Genomic DNA, 9,536 nt, shown 5'->3' with positions numbered 1-9,536 from the left:
CCCATTGAAGGGTTCTCAGGATCATAGGCTTCTTCTTTAGATGAAGCATCCTTAGTACTGCTTGGTGCACTTTGCATTCCAGACAGACTTTGAGAAATCAAATTGACTTGTTGAGTCAATATCTTGTTCTGAGCCAGAATGGCATTCAGAGCATCAATCTCAAGAACTCTTTTCTTCTGATTAGTCCCATTGTTAACAGGATTCCTTTCAGAAGTGTACATGAATTGGTTATTTACAACCATTTCAATCAGCTCTTGAGGTTCTGTAGGCGTCTTCTTCAAATGAAGAGATCCTCCAGCAGAGCTATCCAAAGACATCTTGGATAGTTCAGAGAGACCATCATAGAAAATACCTATGATGCTCCATTCAGAAAGCATGTCAGAAGGACATTTTCTGATCAATTGTTTGTATCTTTCCCAAGCTTCATAGAGGGATTCTCCATCCTTCTGTCTGAAGGTTTGGACTTCCACTCTAAGCTTACTCAATTTTTGAGGTGGAAAGAACTTTGCCAAGAAGGCATTGACTAGCTTTTCCCATGAGTCCAGGCTTTCTTTAGGTTGTGAGTCCAACCATGTCCTAGCTCTGTCTCTTACAGCAAAAGGGAATAGCATAAGTCTGTAGACCTCAGGGTCTACCCCATTAGTCTTTGACAGTGTCACAGATTTGCAAGAATTCAGCTAAAAACTGATGAGGATCTTCCAATGGAAGTCCATGAAACTTGCAATTCTGTTGCATTAGAGAAACTAATTGAGGCTTAAGCTCAAAGTTGTTTGCTCCAATGGCAGGGATAGAGATGCTTCTCCCATAGAAGTCGGGAGTAGGTGCAGTAAAGTCACCCAGCACCTTCCTTGCATTGTTGGCATTGTTGTTGTTTTCGACTGCCATGTCTTCTTCTTCTTTGAAGAATTCGGTTAGGTCCTCTATAGAGAATTGTGCCTTAGCTTCTCTTAGCTTTCTCTTCAAGGTCCTCTCAGGTTCAGGGTCAGCTTCAACAAGAATGCCTTTGTCTCTGCTCCTGCTCATATGAAAGAGAAGAGAACAAGAAAATGTGGAATCCTCTATGTCACAGTATAGAGATTCCTTGAGGTGTCAGAAGAACAGAAAAAATAGAAGAAAGAGATAGAAGAATTCGAACTTGATCAGATAGAGTTCGAATTGTGCATTAAGAAGGAGTGATACTCCATAAATAGAAGGATGTGAGAAGAGGGGAAGAGAATTTTCGAAAATTAATTAAAAAGATGTCAAAAACATTTTGAAAAATTGATTGATAATTTTCGAAAACTCAAAGTGGAAAAGAATTCAAGTGATTTTTGAAAAAGATTTGAAATTAGAAATTAAAAAGATTTGATTGAAAACTTATTTTGAAAAAGATGTGATTAAAAAGATATGATTGAAAAGATATGATTTGAAAACAATTTTAAAAGATATGATTTTAAAAATTAATGACTTGCCTAACAAGAAAAGATATGATTCAAACATTAAACCTTTCTCAACAGAAAAGGCAATATACTTGAGATGTTCAATCAAATCATTAATTGTTAGTAAGTATCTTTGAAAAAGGAAAGAAATTGATTTTGAAAACATTTGATTGAAAAGATTTGATTTGAAAAAGATTTGATTTTGAAAAACCATGAAAACTTGAAAAAAAATTGATTTGAAAACAAAATCCTCCCCCTTGTGCCATCCTGGCGTTAAACGCCCAGAATGGTATCCATTCTGGCGTTTAACGCCCAAAATGCTACCTTTTTGGGCGTTAAACGCCCAACCAGGCACCCTGGCTGGCGTTTAAACGCCAGTCTGTCCTTCTTCACTGGGCGTTTTGAACACGCAGCTTTTTCTGTGTAATTCCTCTGCTGCATGTTCTGAATCTTCAGTTCCCTGTACTATTGACTTGAAAATAGAACCAAGATCAAATAAACAATGCATGCAAGACACCAAACTTAAAATTAGACACTAGACTCAAACAAGAAACATAAAATATTTTTGGTTTTTATGGTTTTGTAATTTTTTTGTGCTTTTTCGAAAATTATATGAAAATAGAAAATAAAAGTTCAGGATTCTTAATTTGGATTCCAGGAATCATTGCAATGCTAGTCTAAGACTCCGGTCCAAGAATTAGACATGGCTTCACAGCCAGCCAAGCTTTCAAAGAAAGCTTCGGTCCAAAACACTAGACATGGCCAATGGCCAGCCAAGCCTTAGCAGATCATTGCTCCAATAGCAAGATTGATAGAGATCAACAAGCTCTTGTGATGATCAGTTGAAACCTCGGTCCAATAAGATTAGACATGGCTTCTCAGCCAGCCAGATTTCAGTAGATCATCATGAAACACTAGAATTCATTCTTAAGAACTCTGAAGAAAAATACCTAATCTAAGCAACAAGATGAACCGTCAGTTGTCCATACACAAAACAATCCCCGGCAACGGCGCCAAAAACTTGGTGCGCGAAATTGTGATTCACTACACAACTTTGCACAACTAACCAGCAAGTGCACTGGGTCGTCCAAGTAATAAACCTTACGCGAGTAAGGGTCGATCCCACGGAGATTGTTGGTATGAAGCAAGCTATGGTCACCTTGTAAATCTTAGTCAGGCAGACTCAAATGGGTATAGTGATATACGAATAAAGCATAAAGATAAAGATAGAGGTACTTATGTAATTCATTGGTAGGAACTTCAGATAAGCGTATGAAGATGCCTTCCCTTCCGTCTCTCTGCTTTCCTACTGTCTTCATCCAATCCTTCTTACTCCTTTCCATGGCAAGCTTATGTAGGGTTTCACCGTTGTCAGTGGCTACCTCCCATCCTCTCAGTGAAAATGTTCCTATGCTCTGTCACAGCATATGGCTAATCAGCTGTCGATTCTCGGTCAGGCCGGAATAGAATCCAGTGATTCTTTTGCGTCTGTCACTAACGCCCCGCCTGCTAGGAGTTTGAAGCACGTCACAGTCATTCAATCATTAAATCCTACTCAGAATACCACAGACAAGGTTAGACCTTCCGGATTCTCTTGAATGCCGCCATCAGTTCTCGCCTATACCACGAAGACTCTGATCTCACGGAATGGCTGGCTCGTTTGTCAGGCGAGCACTCGGTTGTCAGGCGATCAACCATGCATCGTGTATCAGGAATCCAAGAGATAAACACTAGAGCCTTGTTTGCTTGTAGAACAGAAGTGGTTGTCAGTCACTTTGTTCATAGGTGAGAATGATGATGAGTGTCACGGATCATCACATTCATCATGTTGAAGAACAAGTGATGTCTTGGACAAAGAACAAGCGGAATTGAATAGAAGAACAATAGTAATTGCATTAATACTCGAGGTACAGCAGAGCTCCACACCTTAATCTATGGTGTGTAGAAACTCCACCGTTGAAAATACATAAGAACAAGAGTGATCATTGGTTTCGGCCCCAGAGAGGGAACCAGAAGAACCAAGATGTCTAATACAATAGTAAAGGGTCCCTTTTATAGGAAACTAGTAGCCTAAGGTTTACAAAGATGAGTAAATGACATAAAAATCCACTTCCGGGCCCACTTGGTGTGTGCTTGGGCTGAGCAATGAAGCATTTTCGTGTAGAGACTCTACTTGGAGTTAAACGCCAGCTTTTATGCCAGTTTGGGCGTTTAACTCCCATTTTGGTGCCAGTTCCGGCGTTTAACGCTGGGATTTCTGAGGGTGACTTTGAACGCCGGTTTGGGCCATCAAATCTTGGGCAAAGTATGGACTATCATATATTGCTGGAAAGCCCAGGATGTCTACTTTCCAACGCCGTTGAGAGCGCGCCAATTGGGCTTCTGTAGCTCCAGAAAATCCACTTCGCGTGCAGGGAGGTCAGAATCCAACAGCATCTGCAGTCCTTTTCAGTCTCTGAATCAGATTTTTGCTCAGGTCCCTCAATTTCAGCCAGAAAATACCTGAAATCACAGAAAAACACACAAACTCATAGTAAAGTCCAGAAAAGTGAATTTTAACTAAAAACTAATAAAAATATACTAAAAACTCAACTCAAATTACTAAAAACATACTAAAAACAATGCCAAAAAGCGTACAAATTATCCGCTCATCAATCACCCTACCACAAACATTCAGGATTTACTTCACAAGATAACTCCACTCTTATTCTTTTCATAACGTCTTCTTTTTTGATTGACTTAAAAGACAAGCATACAATAAGCAAGATGAAAATGAAGCATGGACATTAGACTAGTAAGCATAGACCTAAGCAACTAAAGCTTTAAAGGCAGAATTGAAAATCCTAAACTACTATAGAAGCAGGTTCTATTTCATACATGATTTTCCTTATTTAAAACTAAAAAAAATGGAACAGAGAGGGAACTCCACCACCTTTTACTCACGGGGATGCTCATATTCTTTTGCTTCCTTGTCTTCTAGTGCCTTCCTTACTGATTCATGACTCTCTTCGACCCTTTCTCGTTCCACTCGTGCTAATTCATCCTTTACGTCCTCATATCTTGTGATCCCAGGGTGTAATACAGGTAGTTATCCGACTAAGTACCCGAGCCTGGCTTAGGTGTTTACATGATATCCAGTCTCACTCATATAGAGTGTCAAAAGGCTGAAAATCTGCCCAAGAGAAATGAGATGCCACAGCAATTCATCTTAGAACTCGAATTGTTCGATGTATGGGGGATCGACTTTATGGGACCATTCCCAACCTCATATTCGAACAAGTATATTTTGGTGACAGTGGACTATGTATCTAAATGGGTGAAGGCTGTGGCAACCCCAACAAATGACAACAAGGTGGTCATAAACTTTCTTAGAAAGAATATATTCAGTAGATTTGGAGTTCCACGAGCCCTCATCAGTGACGGAGGGAGTCATTTTTGCAACAGACCATTAGAGACCCTACTCCTAAGGTATGGGGTGAAGCATAAGGTTGCCACACCTTATCATCCCCAAACAAGTGGGCAAACCGAGATATCCAACAGAGAGTTAAAAATGATCTTGGAAAAGACTGTGTGGGCATCAAGAAAGAACTCGGCAAAAAAGTTGGATGATGCTCTTTAGGTGTATAGGACAGCCTTCAAAACACTAATTAGGATGTCCCCATATCAACTGGTGTATGGAAAAGCCTGTCACTTACCATTAGAGCTGGAGCACAAAGCCTTTTGGGCTCTCAAGGGTCTTGCAGCTGCAAGAACTAGAAGAGTTTAGGTCTCAAGCCTATGAAAACACCAATATCTATAAGGAAAAAGGAAAAAGGAGACATGATCTCAACCTGGCACCAAGAAGTTTCGAAGAAGGACAACATGTACTCCTCTACAACTCCAAACTGAGACTCTTTCCTGAAAAACTCAAATCAAGGTGGTCGGGACCCTTTTTGGTCACAAAGGTCTCACCTTATGGACACATAGAAATCATGGAAGAAAGCTCAAGGAGGACATTCACTGTGAATGGGCAAAGACTCAAATACTACTTGGGCAGCATACAGGAAGACCCCAAACAGAAGTATAATCTCAACTAGAGAAGCAATCGTCGAGCTAGCGACGCTAAAAAAGTGCTTTGTTGGGAGACAACCCAACCTAAGGTAGTTTTCTTTTCATTATTGTCTCAATAAAAGATTCAAGTAGAGCTCTCTGTATTGTGAGGAGCTAAGTTTGGTGTTGCACACCAACACATTCCAAGGGTGAATGTGAAACTCTAAGTTTGGTATTCCACCAAAGACTCCATCTGAAGAGTGCATTGCAACCCTTCAATGATAAAACATTTGCTCTAACAAACAGAGAAACTACTTGACAGATGTTTAATCTCTAATGCATAGTTTGCTTTTCTAGTTCATCGTTGTTTTCTTAATAAAAGCACATGAGGTTTCTGCATGTATTCAATTTGTTGCATTAGGCAAGGAACTAAGTTTGGTGTTCACACACCAAATTAAGTTCAGAAATTCACAAGCATACATGCATGCTAACTATTTTCCAAGTGCTTGGGGAACAAGCAACTTCCAATAGTTTTACAGGAATTCAATCAATCTCAGGGAATAATCATACATCATCATCCAAGGAGACAAACAAGGATGCAAAAGCTAGGATGATGATGACAAGGAAGATATCAAGAGGTTGTATTGAACTGTCTCTGAGTTGTAGTACTTTAATTGAAAGTATGATTGAATATTGTTCTCAGGGACATTCATATTCTGCTTGTTCCTCTTTATTCACATATAAGTGTGCTAGTATAGGTCCCCGACTTTCATTTTCATCTTACTTACATGTATGCTTGTCCTCTAAGTCAAATAAAAGAAAATGTTATGAAAAATAAGAGTGGGGTTTATCTTGTGATGTAAGTTCTCAATGTTTATGGTATGGTAATTGATTAGCTAAGTTGGTTCACCAACAAGGTATATAGGCAACTATATACTCTAAGTCACATGCTTGAAGCACATCCTATTGAGACTAGACAAACAACAAGATCCTAATAAGAAGAAAAAAAAGAACAATGAGAGTTTGAAGGAGAAAGAAATTTTATAAGAAATAAGGCTAGGCACCAAGGGTTTGAATCTTGAGGCATGTGTCTGTGGTGCTCCTGTGCAAGGGATATGCTTGGATGAATAAGCTCTCAGGGGTGCCTTATCACTTGGTAACTTGGGTTAACTAACCCGGGATTATCAGTTGAAAGTCCACTATCAAGAGCAACCTTTGCTACAGAGCACTTAGTAACCCAAAGAGGTGCTGGACACCAAGGTCTCAAGAAGGAAAATAACAAACCATGTGCCTGTGGTGTGCATGTATGGGGGAGAGAGACTTGAGGGAGTAGGTCCTTAGGGGTGTCTCAACACCTAACACCTTGAACCAACTGGTTCAGGAGTGTTGGCTGAAAGCTTATCTTAAAGGGTCGCCCTCTCCCAGAGCACTTAGCCCAAGAATGCAATAAACCCTGAAAAAGAAGGGAGGATCAATAAATAAGAAGTCTCATAGGGTGCAATCAAGTGAGTGTTCAAGGGTATGATAACGACCTGAAAACCAGTAAAGGAATGAACCTAAGTTGCTATGCATGAAACCCCATAGACTTAGAACTTGACTTCTATAATAATGATTTGTTTATCTTGTTCTTTCATTCATCTTTCCTATGTTTCAGTACTTGCTTAGGGATAAGCAAGCATTAAGTTTGGTGTTGTGATGTCAGGGCATCTTAGCTAGTTTCACTGACCTTTTTTTTTACTGTTTTAGGGTAGTTTCAGGCATTTTCTTAGTAAATAAGCAAGTTTTGGATAAAAATACACTTATATCCTGATTCAAGCAAACATTGTGAACTTTACATGATTTCATGAGAATTATGCAGGAATTGAATGATAAAATGGATAATGCATGATCTCATGACTTGGAACAGAGCTTTTGATGCACTTTATTTGCTTGATTTCAGGACAAAGGAAGCAAGAAGGAGCCACGTTAGCCGCCACGTTAACGTGACCACTAACGTGGAATGGGAATAAGCTTGCAGCGTTAATGGAAAAAGTGATCACCAATAATGCCTTCGAAGCCATCATAGCCCACGTTAGTTGCCACGTTAATTACATTAACGTGGTAGCTAACGTGGAGGAAAAGAGGAGCTCCAACGTTTGTGAAAAAAGTGAATACCACTAATGTTCCAAAAAGGGCACACTTAGCCACATTAAGAGTCACATTAATTCAATTAACGTGGACTCTAACATGGGAGGAGAAAGCTATCACCAACGTTAGTGACACTCACCTTTGTCACTAACGTTGGACTAAGCCAATATTGCCCACGTTAGTGGTCACGTTAAGACCACTAACGTGAAGGGTAACGTGGAGCAAGGAATGATAGGCCAACATTAGTGACACTCACCTTTGTCACTAACATTGGAGATGGCAATCACCACCACGTCAGTTGCCATGTTAATGCAATTAACTTGAGGCACTAACGTGGAAGGAAGGGGCGTTTGAAGCGTTAGTGACAAAGGTAAGTGTCACTAACACTCTCGAACCTTGGGCATGCCTACGTTAAGGGCCACATTAGTTACACTAACGTGGATCACTAACGTGGGGAAAAGAAGCAAAGAGCAACGTTATTGGAAAGGTGAATGCCAATAACATTCGCGAAGGACTAAGAGGCAACGTTATTGGTAAAGGTGAATGCCAATAACGTTTGCGAAGGACCAAGAGGCAACATTAGTGGTTACGTTAGTGCCACTAACGTTGAAGTTAACATGGATCAATTTGGTTTAGAGCGTTAGTGAAAAAGGTGATCGTCACTAACGTTCTTGAACCCACATTTTCACTTAACGTTAACACCACTAACATCCTAACTAACGTCCACCCATGCCTGACTCACACTTTTTCTGCAAGCAAAGTTGAGCCCACTGAAGATTGTAACTGCTTCAACTCAATATCAAAGGCCCATATCCAAGACTTGAAGAACTGACTAGAAGATCAAGAAAAGTAGTACATATAGGAGTAGTTTTGAACTAGAAAGGAGCTTGGCATTTTGGAGAACTACACTCTGTATATTTACTTTTCTGCAATTTCTAGTTTGCTTTAGAATGTACTCTTCTCTATCATCTTCCATTTCCAGAGCTATGAACAACTAAACCCCTTTTTCATTGGGATAGGGAGCTCTGTTGTAATTTGATGGATCAATTATAGTTTTCATTCTTCTTCTTCTTTCTTTTCTCTTGTTTTACTAGAAAGCTTTTGATCTTAAATCAATTCGTTAGTTGTCTTGGAAAAGAAACTCTCCATAATTGGATCTTCTCTGAGCCTTGGAAAAGGGATGAGGAGATCATGCTAGAAATACTTTCTCATGTTGGACCAAATTGGGGTTTGGACGGATATAGTGACATATAATCCTCCCAACACTTTGATTTGGAAATACATGTGGTATAATCAGTGACCATATTTCATCTCTTCCCATGAGCAATTAGATCAAGGAATTGGGCAATTGCTCAAGCTTAGAGAGATTGGGTTGCCAAGGAATTGGAAACCAATCACCTAAGATTCCCAAGGAGGTCAATGAATGCATTGATTGAGGAAGAGATGATAATGAACTTGATCCGAAAAATGCAACATCTCCTAAGCCCAATGAATCCCCCATTTCTGATCTTACCCATTGAAGAGAGAACTTTTGTGTGGTCTAGAATTCAAAATAAATTCCCGTTGCAAGTATAGATTCTGAACCAACAAAAGTCCTTCTTACAAACGTTTTGGTTGTCACAAGTAACAAACCCCTTTAAAATTGATAACCGAAGTATTTAAACCTTGGGTCGTCTTCTCAAGGAACTGTAGGGAGGTATGTTCTTATTATTGGTTATGAAGATTGTAAATCGGGGTTTTAAAGATGAGGAACAAGTAATTTTAAATTGCTATTAAAATAAGTAAAAGCCTGTAAAATAAATAAATAACTGTAAAACACACTTTTGGCAAGGTATGAGAAATTGGAAGTCCTATCCTAGTTATCCTTATCAATGATGATGAAAATTGAACCTTAATTCTACTTAGTTAAGCTTTGCTAGTGCAAGGGAAGGTCAAGTGACTAATTAGTTTGATCTTCAAATC

The 9,536-nt window shown here is 39.4% G+C and overlaps 1 non-coding gene across 1 annotated transcript; it reads left to right on the top strand.

Annotated features, from left to right (window-relative positions):
- Positions 1-371: 371 nt before the first annotated feature.
- LOC130955994 (small nucleolar RNA R71) lies at positions 372-479 on the top strand. Its single transcript, XR_009076960.1, has one exon. It is a non-coding gene; the product is annotated as a small nucleolar RNA R71 (small nucleolar RNA).
- Positions 480-9,536: the final 9,057 nt, after the last annotated feature.

The sequence above is a fragment of the Arachis stenosperma genome, chromosome 1, assembly GCF_014773155.1.
Source record: "Arachis stenosperma cultivar V10309 chromosome 1, arast.V10309.gnm1.PFL2, whole genome shotgun sequence".
NCBI lineage: Eukaryota > Viridiplantae > Streptophyta > Magnoliopsida > Fabales > Fabaceae > Arachis > Arachis stenosperma.
This window is presented reverse-complemented; position numbering and strand designations above follow the sequence as displayed.